Consider the following 18,358-nt stretch of genomic DNA (forward strand, 5'->3'; position numbering starts at 1 on the left):
GATCCCGGCATTCTGGGATCGAGCCCCACATCAGGCTCCTCCTCTATGAGCCTGCTTCTTCCTCTCACACTGTCCCTGCTTGTGTTCCCTCTCTCGCTGGCTGTCTCTATCTCTGTCAAATAAATAAATAAAATCTTTAAAAAAAAAAAAAAGATTGGTATCCCCAATTCTGTAAGGATGTAGGGTCACAGGTCCACATTCCTATACTGTGGGTGTGAGGATAAAAGTTTTAGAGGTCAAGTTCATGGTGTCTGTTGAAATTTTAAAGATGTATATCTTGGACCCAGACATTTTATTTCTAGCAATCCACTGGAGAAAACACTTGCTCTGTACACGAAGTGTGAGCATAGTAGGCTTTCTGTAACACCGGAACAGCGCAGGAGCAAAACTGCCCGCATGGCCCCTCGTAGGGCAATTGCTGAAATGCCATACACTGTTGTGCTGACAAGGACGCAACGTCATACTGTTAGGGAGGAAGTCTACGTTGCCTAGTGATAGGTACTGTGTATAATAATCAATTGAAATATATGTTTACGTAATACCTATCGATGCTTGCGAGTGCACAGAGAGAAAAATTCTGGGCGGCTACATAGGCAACTGATAACAATGATTATTTCTGGGGGAAGATGAGATGAGGGCGATGTCCAGGTGAACTTCGTGTCGTCTGTATTGATTTCTTGAGAATATATTCATTTCATATGTATTGGAAATAAAATTTAGAAGGACAGAAAATCAAACGGACGAACGAGAAGTTGGTATTATTGGCATTGCTACTTGGTAGCTGTCTGCAGAGGGTGCTAAACATTGAGCGGCGCCTACATGGTCTGTCTACATTCAAGAGTATCCCAGCAAACCATACTTAACTTCATTCCAACTGTCCTAATAGCTCACGATGGAGAATTGACCTTTGTGGGAGCAGACCATCCTTCACTGCCAGTGGCAGGTGGTAAATAGTAACATGTTTTCTGCCACTCAGGGTTCTTGGGGGCTAACACATAATGCATGTTTCAATAAGCACCTACTAGATAAATACAACACTGGGAACGTTCTTGTTCTTTATAGGAAGGTCTTGATCCTTTCACACTCTTCTGGAAAAAAGCAAATACTACCGAAAGCCGAGATCACTTCTGAATAGTTTAAGGTACTTGAAGTGTTTGAAAACATGAGGAGCAGGGATGTAACTCAAAGTAACTCTGGGCGAGGCTAGGATGAGAACATGAGCACTCTTTGCTGACAAATGACCAAGACCTTGGGAGGAAAAGCAGGAGCGTGAACAGCCGGAGCCCAACCCTCGGATGGGGAGCCAAGCTGAGGGCGATGCTATACGATCGATCGTCACGCTTATAAAACTGCCCCTTTAGTTTCAAGTAATACTAACTGATGGTTGATGGAAAGTATATATTTCTCAGGGCACCCAGCTAGCTCGGTCAGTAGAGCGTGCAACTCTTGATCTCGGGGTTGTGGGTGCAAGCCCCATGTTGGGCGTAGAGATTACTTAAAAATAAAAAATCTTTAAAAAGAAGTGTATGTTTCTCTTAGAATATGAAACATCAGATTTTTTTACTGGGGGGATTTTTCTCACAACCACTGCAAAGAATTTCTGACATGCAAAACTTGAGTCGAGCTCTAAAATGGGCATACACTGAAATGAAGTCATTCATTATCTTCCAGTAAAATTCAGCTTTTCTTTCCCCTAATTACAAAAGTATAAAAGTGCAAAAAATGTTACGGTGACTTATGGGAGGATGATTTGCAGTATGCAATTAATATTAATGTAAATCCTAAGGCACGTAAGTAACCCCTGGATTCCATTTGGTGGGTTTTTCCGTGACTGTTGCGGTTGAACTGTGGTGCTGGGTGCTTTCATGTGTCTGTCTGTTCTCTGACATCATCTCTGCAACATCCTGGGGTGAGGGGGGCGGGCGGGGGGGAGGTGGGATCTATTTCAGAGAAAAATAAATTGAGGCTCTGGGAGGTTAGGTGGTTAACTGAGGTCCCAGAGGAGGCACAATCAGGATTTAAACCCAGATCTGCCTGATTCCAAAGGCAGGGGTCTCAGAACCCTATGCTGTCCTCCGTGGGGTGTCCCCTCACTCTATTCCCTGTGTCTGTAAGTGTCCCCGCATCTTTCCATTTCATGGCTTTCCCGGTCCAGACTGAACGTGTTGAGAGGAGGAAGCAAGACTTACTCATGTTTGAATGCTCAGGGTCCTGATGAAATTAGCTTAAAATAACTTTTTTATTTTTATCTTGACGAATTTCTAAAATAAATTCTGATTTCTTATAGCAAGGAGGAAACCCCTTTAAGTTCAAAGGATGAGAGTAATTAGAAGCAGGAGGACTCCAGGAAGGACACAGTTAAGAAAGAGAAGTTTGGCTGATAGGACCCCTCATTGGTTTGAATGTTTTGAGAAGCAATTTACATGTCCGTTGCAATGTGGGGGGAATCTGAGATACTTAGCAAAGTAAATAATTAATTTGGAGGTAAGGAAAAGTTGCACAGGAAACGAAGCGCAATTGTGGTATTGTTCATATGGCTCGTTTGGGAGTGATATTTACATGGTTGTAGTAATGAATATTGAATACTGATTTCCCTCAAACCTGTGATCTAGCTATGTTGGGAGGATAAGTTTGTGGAGGGGGAGGCCCAGGAGAGAGAAATCGTAGTCTTTTAGAGCAGTCAGCCAATGGGAAAACCACGAAATAGCAGCACAAGCATATCACCCAGAAATACGGAGGGAACGGGCACAAGAAACAGCTAGAAGAGCTGGAAGTAGGTGCTTCTGGGGACCAGGCTCAGAGCGCATTGGAGGAGATCCGAGGGAACTATTATTTTTCATTGTCAGCTTTTTCACTATAAAACTTTTTTTTTTTTTAAGATTTATATTTAAGCAATGTCTACACTCCCTGTGGGGCTTGAACTCACAACCCCGAGATGAAGAGTCGCTCGCTCCACCAACCGAACCAGCCAGGCACCCCTCACTGTAAAACTCTTCACTTTTTAAGGTGCATACACGTCTTACTGTGGGAGGGAGGAAAGCTAAATTATGAAAGGAAAGTGAGTGGCAGCTGAGCCCGGCCTCAGGGTGGAAACCACATCCTGAGTTGAACCTTTAGACCATGGCACAGTTTCTAAAGTACTCAAGCGTGAATTCTTGCGTGATTGGCCACGGGAAGCATCAAATAATTTTTGGTGACTAAACCGAAGAAAAAAAAAAGGGTCAGCGTTTCGGTACCGCAGTTGTTAGCACTCTGGCCAGAGAGCCTATCACTCAAAATCAAATCCTACGAAACGAACAACACTTAAGCACAGGCGGGTACTCCAAGTTTTTGCGTTTTCTGTTGCTGTCATGCAAGGGGAAATGGAAGCATATCTTCATAAAACCAGTCCACCCGCCCCGAACTCTCACTATTTACGTGCCAGACCCTGTAGAAACCACATCCTGCCTTAACCTTTGGATCACTCAACAGTTTCTGAACGCGCGAGCGTGAGTTCCTGCACTATCTACCGTGTCCAGCCAGAAATAGTTCCAGTGGACTAATATTAAACACAACATTTATTTTTAGGGTTTTAGGAGTAAGTGACATAGCAAAATCACATACAAGAGAAACTAAAATAGAGTCAAGTAAACCATCTATTTAAAGCACCTGCTCTTTTTCCAAGTACTACGCCATCTTCCCTTCCAAACTAGGATGCTATTTCGGAGGATAATTTTTTTTTAAAAAATATTTATTTTAGAGGGGGAAGGGGCAGAGGGAGAAAAAGTCTCAAGTAGTTTCTGCTCTGAGTGCACAGCCTGATGTGGGACTCGAGCTGATGACCCTGAGATCCTGACCCAAGCCGAAACTATGAGTCCGACACTTAACCGACTGAGCCACCCAGGCGCCCCTGGAGGATAATTTTTAACATAAACTGCTAATGTTTGCTGAGCATCTAGGATATGCTTGGCACAGCTTTCAATTTTTAGATACTTCCAGAAGAGCGGATGTGTCAATTCGGGGTTCTGGGTCTATGCTTGAAGAGTTCATAAGGTGTGAATAAGCCGTCTTTTAACTAATTTTCAAGGCAATATGAAGTTAAAAGAAAAAAGGTGGGGGGCGCCTGGTTGGCTCAGTCAGTAGAGCATGCAACTCTTGATCTTGGGTTGTGAGTTCAAGCCCCACGTGGGGCATAGAGCTTACCTTAAAAAAAAAAAAAAAGAAAAGAAAAAAAGGAGATCTACTTTGAGCTTTGTCTGGAAGTTAAAGAGTTATTTATGATGTAGCATGCACATCTCTTCTACACATCAGATGAATGCAATATTGTTGTAATCAAATCTTTTACCTGGTGAGAGGACTTGACGTGATGTACAGATTGGTGGGGGTGGGGAGGGGGCGGGAGCCACAGGTATGCACAGCCTTGTGTAGCAGGAAAACGAACCACGCCTTTGCAAAAGGTGGTGCTGAGTGGAGACAGCCCAGGGCCTGGTTCCATGATGGCTGATAAAGTGGGTAGACAGAGCCCACTACCAGTTGTCCAGTAGCCCCCGAGCACCTGTGAGGTGCTATGTACGGTGCTGGGGGCTGGATGTGCACCGTCCAGTTAATGGTCACACAGACCATGTGGAAACTCTGGCCTCGAGAAGGGCTCATTCAGGGCTGTGACCCAGTTCTCCAAACCCGTCCTGTAACAGCGGGCGCTGCCTGGGTCTGTGAGCGCTGCCGGGCACAGGCACTTCCTGTCTGAGCTCTGTGGGTGTTTCCTGAAATAATCTGCTGGATCAGAAGGCTGATGGATGTATTTTATCTGTGCAGCTTTGACATTTAGTTCTGTTTTGCTCCACCTACGTTTGTACTGATGCTTTGATTTTTATGAAGATCTAACCTGAAGAGAAATTGAGGAAGCAGCTGGGTGGGTGGGGGGGGAACAGTGTCAAGGGAAGGGACTGACTTAATTATTCAATCTAGGGTTTACCCAAGATAAAGTTTCTTCTCTTTCTTCAAAGAAAGAAAAAGAAAATATTTTTAGACCAGTCTTCGTCTCCTAACTGTAGGATGGACGGTATCTCTGTTTCCTTAAGCATGGTTGCTTAGAAACGCAGAGGCCTTCCGATGCCTGCGGGAAGCCAAGGCCCCGTTAGCGTTGGTTCGTGTTTATGTTAGGGATTACCGCAGCTGTTATCTGCAAGTTTTGCAAGAGCTCAGTGGGCAGGGAGCTGGGTGTTCAAGTAATTCCTAATGAGTCCGCATTGTTAAGAGGAGGGAAGCCCCGCAGGAGCTGCCCAGAGGACACCTCGTGAAGGAGACGCCTGCCCACGGAGGCCCGCCTAGATTCCTGACCCACAGAAGCAGGGCGGACGCAAGGACCAGTGTTGGGAGTTGCTCAATTCTGGGGTACTTGGTCACACAGCGGTGGCTCAGACCACACTTATCAGGAAGAGCCAAAGCTGGAAAGATTCACGGGTTCATCGGCCAAGGCTGAATCTCAGCAAGCTAAACTCAGGAGGTGTCTAGGCGCCCAGAGAAGAGGGTGGAAAGGTGAGGGAGTGGAGGCCGGCATGGAGGGGGCGGCGCCGCCGGGAAGGGGAGGGTCGAGCTGTGTGGCTGAGGGCTGCAGACGGTGCCCGATTCTCGGAGGAGAACTTTGTACGGTGCGTGCCCATGGCAGAAGTTCAGAGTCTTTGTTGAATAAACAAGTGAGTTCATGGGCAGTCAGCTCTCCCGTTCTGCCGATCTCCGTTCCTCTCAGGGCTGTCCGCTGGTTTCTTATGTATCTTGCGGGCCTTTCCGTGCCGCTGAGAATGCTCGGTGTCTTTGCTGTGCCTGGTCACCGTGGCTGCAGTGCTTTTCCTCGGGCAAAATGAGAAGGCTTCCAGGATTCCAGGCAGAGCAGCGGGGCGGGGGAGGAACCCGCTGGGAAGGAGGTACTACAGGACTTACAAAAAAAAAAAAAAAAAGTATAACCTGTACACAGAATATACAAATTATAATTGTTTGCATACGTATATACCACGTGACTAGCACTCAGATCAAACCTAGAACGTTTCCGTCCTCCCCAGAGGTTCCCTCGTGCGCTTTCCGAGGCACCACGAGGTGACCCCTCTTCCGACTTCTATATTTATAGATTAACCAGCCTGGTCTTGAACTTCACATACATGGAATGACGCAGCATGTATGTGCTGGACTTTGCTCACCGGGATGTCAGAGATACGTCCATCCATGCTGTTGTATCAGTCGTTTCTTTTTAGGCCACAATGTATTGACCTTGTTAATGCCCGCGCTGGTGGTTTCCAGCGTGCGGCTACGGTGAATAAAGCTGTCAGGAACGCTCCCATGCATGTCTTTTGCGGACATATGCACTCAGTTCTCTTGCGTAAACATCTAGGAGTGGAAGTGCTGGGTCATGAGGTTGGGCATCGGTTTCACTTTAGTACATAATGTCCAGCAGTTTCCTGCCGTGGAAACCAATTTCCTCCCCCTCTGTCAATTAAAGATCGCTTCCAGGCGCTGCATATCCTTGTCAGAACTTAATATTGTGGGTCTTTAAATGCTAGCTGCCAGTCTGGTCCGGAGTGGTATATCACTGAGGCTTGAATTTGCACGTCCCCCCTGAGTGAGGAGATAGGGGACATTCTCATGTGCTCCTCGGCCACCTGGGGGCCTCGGGTCCTTGGCCCATTTTCCAATTGAGTTTTGTCCTCTTCTTGTCGATCCGCAGGTGCGCCTCTGTCAGATACGTGCATGGGAATGTGTTCTCCCAGTTGCTGGCTTGCCTATTAGGGAGGTCTTCCGCTTAACACAAGCACCTCACTGGAATGACCCAGGACTTCGGAAACTGTATCCTGTCATGTACGTTACAGTGACGATAAAATGAATACTTACAAACCGCCCCCAAAGTAGAACATGAGCCCTGCGTTGGGCAGCATGCCCTTCCTTATGGGAACTGCTCCCTCAGAGAGAACTACTGTGACCATTTTCATGCTTTAAAAAAGTGTTAACCCGTATGAATCCATCTCTAAACAACATGTTGCTCAGTTTTGCTTGTTTTTGAGATTTATAAAAACAGTGTCTTATAGTGTGGTGTTTTGTTTTGGCCTTCTGAGGCTTTCTTTCACTCCCTTTTTCTTCTAGGATCCATCTTTATTGCTGCAGATGGGTATAGGTCCATTCCCACACTATAACATTCTAGTATGTGGATTTTTCCCATTTGTGCATTAGCACGTCCACGGAAATAGGGGATGTTCTCAGTATTCTTTTTTTAATTTCAAAGAATGCAGTTGTGATTCAGCTTGCTAATATGTCCTTATTCATCTGTGCAAGAGTTCCTCTAAAGTATAACTTTAGGAGTGGAAAACCCTGCTCATGGGATGGGTATATACTGGCTTTTACAAAATACTGAATTTTCCACAGTGGTTTTCCAAATGTGTCTGAATGTTTTCCAAAATGGTTGCACCAATTTATACTCCCCCCCCCCCCACTTGAAGTTGCTCCCACTGCCCCATGTTTCCCCCAACACTTTGAACTATTAGATTTTAAATTTTTTCCAATTTTGTGGGCATAAAATGCCATCTCATCATCTTTTAAAGAAATATTCTCTGGTTTTATTTTTTTAAGTAGGCTCCATGGTCAACATGGAGCCTGGTGTAGGGCTCGAATGCACAACCCCGAGATCAAGACCTGAGCTGAGATCAAGAGTCAGATGCTTAACTGACTGAGCCACCCAGGTGCCCCTTTTTTTTTTATTTTTAAAAAACTGTCTTCAGTAAGCTCTACACTTTTCATGGAGCTTGAACTCATACCCTAAGATCAAGAGTCACATGCTCTACCAACTGAGCCAACCAGGTGCCCTGCCATCTTGTCATCTTAACCTCCATTTTCCTCATGACTAATGAACTGGAATGTATTTATGGACCACTGGTCTCATGTCCATATTTCTGTTGGGTTATCTTTTCCTTACTCGTGTTATAGTTATTTATCTGTCTTCAGTATTGTTCCTTTGTTGGTTATGTATGTGGTGAATATCTTCTCCCAGTTTGGGATTGGACTTTTCACTTTCTTTACTTTCTTTACTTTCACTTTCTGTGTCTTCCAACAAACAGGAGTTCTTAATTTTAATGTAGTTGCATTAATTTTTCTAACTTTTTTATATTGTTTACTAGAGGCATACTTCAGAGAGGTGCATTCAGTTCCAGACCACCACAATAAACTGAGTTAAATGAATTTTTTGGGTTCCCAGCGCATATAAAAGATATGTTTATACTATACTGTAGCCTATTAGGTGTGTAAGAGCATTATGTCTAAAAAATGTACATACCTGGATTGAGAAATACTTGATACTTGCTTTCAGCAAATCATCATCTTTTTGCTTGTAGAGGGTCTTACCTCAACGTTGATGGCTGCCAACTGACCGGGCAGGGGCTGCTGAAGCCTGGGGCAGCTGTAGCAATTTTTTTTTTTTTTTTTAAGATTTTATTTATTTATTTGACAGAGAGACAGCCAGCCAGATAGGGAACACAAGCAGAGGGAGTAGGAGAGGAAGAAGCAGGCTCCCAGCAGAGGAGCCTGATGTGGGGCTCGATCCCAGAACACCAGAATCACGCCCTGAGCTGAAGGCAGGCGCTTAACGACTGGCTACCCAGGCGCCCCAGCTGTAGCAATTTCTTAAAATAAGACAACAGTGAAGTTTGCCACATCGATTGACTCCTCCTTTCACAATTTCTCTGTGGCTTGCGGTGCTGTTTGATAGCATTTGACCCACTGTAGGACTCCTTTCAAAATTGGAGTCAGTTCTCTCAAACCCTGCCTCTGCCTTATCAACTAAGTTTATGTAATATTCTGAGTCTTTTGTCATCATTTCAACAAGCTTCACAGCCTCTCCCCCAGGAGCGGATTCCAGCTCAGGAAACCACGTGCTTGGCTCAGCCATGAGGGGCAGCTCCTTATCTGTTCGGGTCTGATCATGAGGTTGTCACCATTCAGTCCCGTCTTCACGCTCCACTTCGGATTCTAGTTCTCTTGCTGTTTCCACCACAGCTGCAGGTACTTCCTCCACTGGAGTATTGAATCTCTTAAAGTCCTTCATGAGGGTTAGAATCCACTTCTTCCAAAGTCCTGTGAATGTTGATATTTTGACCTCTTCCCATGAATCATGAATTTTTTAAAAATTTTATTTGTTTGAGAGAGAGAGAGAGAGCGCGAGCACATGAGTGGGGGGGGGGGGAGCGGGAGAAGCAGGTTCTCCGCTGGGCAGGGAGCCCCACATGGGCTGGATCCCAGGACCCTGGGATCATGACCTGAGCTGAAGGCAGACGCTTAGCGCACTGAGCCACCCAGGCGCCCCTAATCATGAATATTTTTAATGGCTTCTAGAATGGTGACTCCTTTGCAGAAGGTTTTCAATGTACTTCCCCCAAAGCCATCGGAGGAATCACTATCTGTGGCAGCTACAGCCTTATGAAACGTATTCCTTAAATAATAAGACCTGAAAGTTGAAATGACTCCTTTGTCCCCGGCGCTGCAGAATGGATGCTGTGTTAGCGACACGAAAACAACATTCATCTCACTGTACCTCCTCGGAGCTCTGGGTGACCAGGTGAATTGTTAGTGAGCAGTGATATTTTGAAAGGAATCTTTTTTCTGAGCAGTAGGTCTCAACGGTGGGCTTAAAACATTCAGTAAACCATGTTGTAAACAGATGTGCTGTTACCCAGGCTTTGCTCTTCCATTTACAGAGCCCAGGCAGAGTGGATTTAACATAATCCTAAAGAGCCCTAGGATTTTCAGGATGGCAAAGGAGCGTTGGCTTCAACTCCGAGTCAGCAGCTGTATTAGTCCCTATAACGACAGTCGGCCTGTCCTTTGAAGCCAGGCGTTGACTTCTCTCTAGCTCTGAAAGTCCTACGAGGCCTCTTCTTCCACTATAAGGCTGTTTCTTCTACACTGAAAATACGCTGTTGAGTGTAGCTACCTTTGTTAATTACCTCAGCGAGATCTTCCGGAGAACTTGCTGCTTCCCCTTGCACTTTAATGTTCTGCACAGGCCTCTTTCCTTAAGCCTTGTGCACCACCTCTGCTAGCTTCCACTTTCTTCTGCAGCCTCCTCACCTCTCCCAGCCCTCACGGAATTGAAGAAAGCTAGGGCCCCGCTCTGGATTCGGCTTTGGCTGAAGGGCATGTTGTGGCTGGTGTGATCTTCTACCCAGACCACTCAACCTTTCTCCCGATCGGCAATACGGCTGTTTCACTTTCTTAGCATTTCTGTGCTCCCTGGAGCGGCGCCTTTGATTTCCTTCACACACTCTGCCTTTGCAGCGACACCCTGGTGGTCTGGTGCAAGAGGCCTCACCTTGGGCCTATCTCCGCTCCCGACACACCTTCCTCGCTAAGCTAAATCATTCCCAGCTTCTGATTTAAAGTGAGAGCCATGCGACTCTTTCTTTCCCTTGACACAGGCCACTGTAGGGTTATTAATTGGCCTAATTTCAATATTGCTGTGTCTCAAGGAATAGGGAAGCCTGGGGAGAGGGAGAGACACGGGGGAATGGTGAGTCAGAAAACACACAACATTCATCAATTCGGTTTACTGCCTGGGATGGACGCCGTTGTGGCACCCCGAAACAATCTCAGTAACATCACAGATCATCCCGTAGAACAGTGAAAAAACTTGAAATATTGTAAGAATGCCCAAAATGTGCCACGGAGACACAAAGTGAGCAAATGCTGCTGGGAAAATCGCCCCAATAGACTTGCTGGACGCAGGGTTGCCACAAAGTTTCAATTTGTAAAAAATGCAATTTCTGCAAAGCACAATAAAGCAAGGCCCACGATCGGATGAGGGGTGTCCATAAATCATTCTCTACCCAAGTTGATAAAGACATTCTTCCCTATTCTCTTCTAAGAATTTTAAACTTTCCTTTTCATACTAAAAAAAAAAGAATTTAGAGCGAGAGAGAGAGCACGTGCACGTGCATGTAGGGGGAGGGCAGAGGCTGAGAATCTTCAAGGAGACTCCCCTCCCCTCAGGGGGCTTGATCTCGAGACCCATATCATGAACCGAGCTGAAACCAAGGTCTGCTGCGTTCAACTGACCGAGCCACCCAGGTGCCCCCCTTTCCATATTTAAGTGTGTGATCTATTTGGGGCTGATTTTGTGTTACAAATATTAATGTCCTTTTCTCCATATGAATAACCAATGATCTCAGCGCTATTTCTGTCCCTGCTCTGTCTTTGTGACAGGCTGACTAATGGTTCCCCGAAAATGTCCACTTCTTCATCCTTGAAACCTGTGACTATGTTACCTTCTATGGCAGAAGGAACTTGGCAGGTGCAAGGAAGGATCGTGAGAAGGGGAGATTATCTTGGATTACGTGGGTGAGCCCGATGTAGTCAGGACGGTCCTCCTAAGAGGGAAGAGTTAGACTTAGACCCTGGAGTCCTGCACTTTGAAGAAAGAGGAAGGGGTCATGAGCCAAGGGACGTGGCAGCCTCTAGAAGCTAGAAAAGATGTTAACAATACATTCTGCCCTAGAGCCTCCAAAAGGAACACAGCCTTGTAGACACATTGAGAATTCTGACTCCAGAGCCCTCTGAGAATAAATTAGTGTTGCTTTAAGCCTCTAAATGCGTGAGACACTTTGTTGCAGCAGCAACGGGAAGCTAAGGCGGCTTCAACATCACCTTCGTCATACGCAAAAGTTTCATACTCTTCTGCTGCTGTTTCTGGGTTCTTTATCTGTTAGCTGTTATTGATCCTTCTGTTTTAGTTATGGTAACTTTATAATAAATATCGATAGCTGGTAGAGCAGATCCTTCATTTGCCTCCTTCCTATGTTTTGGCTACTTGACTCTTCTTAGGCTTTTGCATTTCCAGATAAATTTCAGAATCTGCTTGTCAAGGTCCTCAAAGAGACCCTATTGGAGTTCTGTTTAGAATTATGTTGATTCTATAGTCAATTTGGGGAAAATGGACCTCTTTAAATATTGGGTTTTCCTAAGAACATGGTATATTCTTAGATTTAGGTCTTTTATGTATTACAATAGAGGCCTTAAATTTTTTCCATACTGAAGTTGTATGTCCTTTGTAAGATTTTCCCATAATTATCTTGTGGTTTTTTTTGTCCTAATGGAAATGGTGTTATTTTTTAGATTATGTTTTCTAACTGCTGTGGGTATATAGAAATGTGATTGGTTTTTTATATAAGCTCTTAGTGCAATAATTTACCTATGGAATTTTTTTATTTTTTATTTTTTTGGTTTTCTATTAGACAGTAATATCACCTGTGTAATGAAAGTTTGATTTCACCCTTTTTAAATACATTTTCTTTTTCTTCTCTTACTGCACTGGCTAGGATCACTAATATAACATTGAATAGAAGTGGTGACTGATTGCAGTCATCCTTTTTATACTTCTAGTTTTATTTTTTATTTTATCTTTTTTAAAGATTTATTTGAGAGAGAGAGAGAGAGAGAGAGATCATGTGCAGGAGGAGGGGAGGCCAATAGAGAAGGAGAAGCAGGCTCCACTCTGAGCAGGAAGCCCGATGCAGGGCTCTATCCCAGGACCCTGGGATCATGACCTGAGCTGAAGGCAGATGCTTACCTGAGCCACCAAGGCGCCCTTATATTTCCAGTTTTAAAAGAATTTTAACATTTTCTCATGACAATAATATCTGATGTGGATTCTTTTTAAACTATGCTCTGGTGTTGAACTCCATTAAATGGTCCTCCTTATGCTTTCCTTTTAATGAAATACAGCAACATTTTCCAGTAACAATGGATTGTCCCTGCTGTTGTCTTTGATTGCTTCTCTCTGTCATCTCTATGAGACATGCATTCAGCTTCTGACCTACTCGGCTTTGCCAAAGCTCAGGAAGGGGCAGCCCTGGGTAACCTCAGCCAAGAGTAGACATATGACCTAATACACATGTGGCTCGGCGCTGGCCAACTATTCCAATGTCAGGACCCCAACCTGCGATCAAAAGTGTGGAGCATGGGAGCTTCCAAACCACAGAGACGAGAAGTCAGAATTGGTCCTGGCAACCCTGGATCACTGCAGGATGAAGTCACAGGGAGCAGAAACCTGGAACCATGGCGCACAGGATAGAGTCACAGAAAGGAGATACGTGGACCCCCCACACATGCAAGGAGTTGTCCCCTCTGATCTTAAGGATTCCCAGACCCGGGCTCGTGCCCATGAGGCCTGGCTCTGCTTCATTTCTGTCCTACAGAAAATTCCTCTTCCCCTCCTATTGGTAGTCTGAGTGGGCTTCTCTGCATGGTTAAACAAGCCTGACCCAGATCTCCTCCCAGATCATTCCCTAGGATGCTGAACTCCACAGCAACTGTCACACTGACCCTTGCTTTCCCATCCCCAGCACCTCACTCAGGTCCTTTTCATGTCCCCCTAGGGCTCTCCTGATGGTGGCAAACCAGTCTCTAGGCTCGCCCTTAGGCAACCATCTTCCCTGGCTTCCAGATGCATCCATCTGCAGCCTTACTCTGGAACTGCCCCTGCGCTACCTAACAACTGGCCATGGCTGCCCAGCATGTCTGGAAGTCTGAACACCTCACCTTGGACTTCAAGGAGTCATACAATTTGCTCTCATTGCCTCTCAGACTTACGTCCACCTCTCAGCTACGACTGACCCACACTGTGACAAAACCGTCTTTCTTTGGGCCTCAGTGTGCTCACATTCTGCTCCCCAGGAGTCCTTGCTCCTGCCCTTCACTCCACCTGTAGGTCCTCTCGGGCTGCAAAGAATCACCTCTCTCTCAGGTCCCTTGGGGATGGAGACATCGCAAAGTCAGGACACATCTCAGCAGTGGTGACCAGCCCTCAGGAGCACACATACATCGGTCCCCTGCCAGCAGTCCTGCTATTCCCATGACTCCTGTGCCAGTCAGTGAGCTCCCACTCACCAGGAAGGTTCTGCCCACACCCTTTCCTCAGAAGCACCTGTGGGCCGGACCTGCCCACCGTCCTCAGGGATTCTTCTTCAGGATTAATGCCTTTCCTTTTTTCCTTCAGGTTTCCCTACTGGTTATATATACTTACAGTATTTTTTTTTTTTTAAAGATTTTATTTATTTATTTAGAGGAAGCACAAGTGAGTGGAGGGAGGGGGCAGAGAGAGAGAGAGAGAGAGAATCTCAAGTAGATTCCCTGCTCAATGCGAGGCCAACACAGGGTCTGATCTCACAACCCTGAGATCATGACCTGAGCCAAAATTAAGAGTCTGACGTTTAACCACTGAGCCACCCAGGCACCCCTATACTTACTGTATTTTTTAAAAATTTTTAAATTTTAACTTTTTAATTAAAAAACCAAAACACAATAATACTGGAGTCCCACTGACTCCCTCTCCTAACCTGGTTCCTCTCCTCAGAGTAACCTTGATACCCATTTGGGCTGTCTCCTGGCCTCCAACAAGGGTTTAAAAAGAAATAAAGTTTGCCACTTTTTAAAAAAACATAAATTATATCCTATTTTATGTATTGATGATGCCCCCCCATCTTATTTATTGTTGGTTATTTTAAACTATTTCCTGTTTACATGTTTGGAAGAGAAAGAGCTGAACCAGGACAACATTCACAAGGTAGAAAAGGGTGAGCAGCGGAGAGCTGGCTACCCCGTCCGTCGGCAGAGACCTTCTCCACCTGAGAGGCCTCTCCCCATCCCTCTCGCCCGTTAACTTGCTTTCAAGGCACTTGTCGCCCGCTGACACAGAAGTAGATGTGCCAGTTTCTGGTCTCCCGCACTGACTGGAGGCCCCAGCAGAGAAGGAACCGAGTCACCCAGAGCCCTTCCCAGCTCTTGGAACAGCGCCCCACGCCCAGTAGAAGGCGGATTCAGGAGCCGGAAGCGGTCTGGGGGTCTGGGGCAGTGTGGGGGAGATCTGGAAGGCGCAGTCATGGGACTGGAGAGCTGTCCTTTGAGGAAGGGCACAGAAGAGAGTTGAGGACAGAGGTTCAAGTGGAAGGAGAAGGGAAGGATGCGGGGTTGAAGGGTCGGGTGGGAACCCCGGGTACAAGTCGGGCTGATACTTTTTCTAGGGCACTTCGCTGCCCAGGGCCACTGGTGTGTCCTGCCCTCCCATCGGCCCATTCTGAGAAATCCCGAGTTGCAACCGCTTCGGAGACCAGCCGAGTTGGGCTGTCTTCTGTCCCCAACTCCAGCTCAAACCTGTCAAGGAACAGCGGGGAAGGCGGGAGATTGCGGTGGGTGGGATCCGAGTCCAGTGCCCGCCCCTGGGCACAGCTCTGTGCTGGTGGGCTGGTGGAGGACCGCGCGGCTGACCCGGAAACCCCGCTTAGCTCACGTCCCGGTGGTGCCATCGGAGGCCGTGGGAAGGCCACGCCGCTCGCGGGCTGACCGGACAAGGGGCAGGGGCTGGCGGGGCGACCAAAGCCTTAGGCGCTGCCTGTCCCCTGTCCTTTTCTGTCCTCTCCTGGCATCTTGCCAGCACTCTGCGGCGGCGCTGGGCCAGGAGTTGCGGGCGTCCCCTGTCTGGGGGAGTAGGCGGTCAGCAAGCCGTCTCCCCGCCGCTCCCCAGGGGGTCAGCACGAGCCGACTTTGGAGGCACTGGCACCCCGGCCCCGTCACGCCCGCGGCCTCTGGCTCCCAATCCGCCAAGTGGGCGTGCGACAGGGAAGCCGGGCCCAGCCACCTCTCCCACTTCCTGCGGTCCCCGGGGGCCAGGGGCTGGCGGCCCCAATCCCGCCCTCCTCCGTCCGCGCACCCACAGCCCCGGCCTGCATTCCCACTCCTGGCCTGGAGGGTGGGGGTGTGGGGCGTCTAAGCGCCGCACCCGGGAAGTCAGCGGTTTCTGGGGAGAAACCAAGTCGGGCCAGCAAAGGAGCCGCCGGGCCGGCCGCGGGGGAGGGCCGCCAGTTCCAGACGCCGCCTGCAGGCCCGGCTCGGAGGGCTGCCTGCCGGGCTGGTTCTCCCGGTCCATGCCGCGCGCCCGGGCTTGCCCGCCCGACCCGGATCCCCGCAGGCCTCCCGGCTCCGCTCCCCGCGAGCCTCCGCCTCGTTTCCTTCCCCGCTCGGGTTCTGAGCCCGTGCCTGGGCCGGGTCCCGGAACTGCAGTCCAGGCCTCGGTCCCAGCGTGCCTGCAGCACCCCCTGCAGGGGGTCCCGAACCCCCTTCCCAAACCCCGCCGGGAGTAGAGGCCAAGAACCTTCTTTTCTTCTCTGCCTCTGTGGGCTCTGGTATCGGACGTTGGAGTTGTTAGTTCTTAGTTTGAATCCAATCCCCAACATACAGGAAACGACACAAAACAAATGTAAAGCTTAGCAAATTATGATACAACGAACAACCTTGCCATCACCATCCAGGCCAAGAAATAGTACTTTCCCAGCCTCTCCTGAATACCCGCCGGCCCGAGGCCCCATCCGGATCTCAACCACCTCCCTCCTTCCAATAGTACCCGAGGCTCTGACTTTCATAGTGGCTACTCTCCTTGAGTTTCTTTATAGGTTTTTTTTTTTTTTTTTTTTATTTTTTTTATAATCATTCCAGTGTGCCTCTCTAGATGCTGGAGGTTAGTCTTGCTCATGTCTTTTAGGCCTCTGAATCTGCAGGTTCCCTCTCCCTCTGGATTTTCCTTACAAGGTAAGGTGCAAGAAAGTGAGCCATTCCCCCTGCAGAGTGTTCCAGGCCGGAGTTTGCAGATTGCATTCTCGGTGCAGTTCAGCACCTCCCTCTGTTCGCGACAGCTCCTGCCAACTGACCACTGGATCCAGAGGCTTGCTCGGACGCAGGGTTAGAGATTTTTGATGACACCCTGGGTGTTGATGTGCTCTTTCATCAGGCGCACATAATGTCTGCTTGTCTCTCTTTTTCCAAGATGTTAGCAGAGATGATATTCAACTATTCAATGCTTATATTCATTAATTCGTGGTGAAAAAGAGTGAAATTCTAATTACATCATTTCTTTTTCATGCAGGAGCTGGATTGGTTTTATAAGGACACGGCCCTTCATCTACTAGTTGGTTACCCAGTGAAATAGTTCACAGAGGAGAGGCAGGAGAGATGCTTGTTTCCTTTCATTTATTTACCCACTTTCAAGATTATTGCTACATTATCATCTTCCAAAGATGGTAAGTTAGTTTCTAAAAATACCATGAGAGGGACACCTGGGTGGCTCAGTCGGTTAAGCCTCCAACTCTTGGTTTGGCTCAGGTCATGATCTCATGGGTGGTGAGACAGAGCCCCACAGGGGCAGGGAGTCTGCTTGCAGATTCTCTCCCTCTGCCCGTCCCCCTGCTCATGTGAGCACTCTCTCTCTCAAATAAATAAATAAGTAAATAAATCTTAAAAACCTTGAGAAAGTTAAGGATTTAAACATATTTGATGGATTTCAAGACATTGCAGTTATTATTATTACTGATGTTCAAAATGTCCCATCTTTGGCCAGTTGAAGCCTCTTCAGGTTAACTCTTAAGTCCTTCTGACATGACTCTCCTCATAGGCCAAGTATTTCCTTGCTATCTGGTTTGGCAAGATGTTTCCAGGTCATCTTGTATATTTTCTACCCAAGGCTAGAATCAACCATTTTTTTAAGAAGCCTTGGTTTCTTTTAGTGGAAAACAGTAGTAAAGACCACAACTGGGATGTTAGGAATCCTCTTCACTTCTGGGTTGATCATTTCTAGGTCTTTTCAGTGGGAAAAGCTAGAAATGACATATATGATAAGATACTCTGGGAGTTTATGCTGCTGCATCCAATTCCAACTGAAGACTATGGGGTTTTTACTTAAGCTCTTCTGTTATATCTGTATTTCCTTTCTTCCACACTGGGAAACCTGGTTCTCAAGGACACAGTGAATAACTGAATTACAATATCCATTTCATGGCTTGTTTTTATCTCAATTTATGCACACACAGGTTCGGAATAACAATATCAATAATAACCACACAAGACATAGACAAAAGAAATTAAAGAAGACCCAAATAAGTGAAAAGATATTCCATGTGCTTAGATTGGAAGAATACTGTTAAAATGTTCATTCTACTCAGAAAAATCTACAGATTCAATGCAATTCCTATCAAAACTCTAATGGCATTTGTTTTTCACAGAATAATCCTAACATTTGTATGGATCCACAAAACACCGTGAATGGCCGAAGCAATCTTGAGAAAGAGGAACAAAGCTGGAGACATTATTTTCCCTAATTTCAAACTGTATTACAAAGCTTCAGTAGTCAAAACAGTATGGTATTGGCATTAAGACACACTTACATCAGTGGAACAGAATAGAAAGCCCAGAAATAAACCCATGCATATATAGTCAATTAATTTACAACAAAGGTGTCAAGAACATACAATGGGGGGGGGCGCCTGGGTGGCTCAATCGTTAAGTGTCTGCCTTCGGCTCAGGA

At 46.8% G+C, this 18,358-nt stretch overlaps 1 long non-coding RNA gene across 1 annotated transcript; it reads right to left on the reverse strand.

Annotated features, from left to right (window-relative positions):
- Positions 1–2,216: 2,216 nt before the first annotated feature.
- LOC130543060 (uncharacterized) lies at positions 2,217–6,444 on the reverse strand. The gene is made up of 2 exons (XR_008958086.1): positions 6,174–6,444; positions 2,217–5,914 (listed from the first exon to the last, which is right to left on the reverse strand). It is a non-coding gene; the product is annotated as an uncharacterized LOC130543060 (long non-coding RNA).
- Between the last annotated feature and the right edge of the window lie 11,914 nt (positions 6,445–18,358).

This window comes from Ursus arctos, unplaced genomic scaffold, assembly GCF_023065955.2.
Source record: "Ursus arctos isolate Adak ecotype North America unplaced genomic scaffold, UrsArc2.0 scaffold_7, whole genome shotgun sequence".
In the NCBI taxonomy this organism is placed as follows: Eukaryota; Metazoa; Chordata; class Mammalia; order Carnivora; family Ursidae; genus Ursus; species Ursus arctos.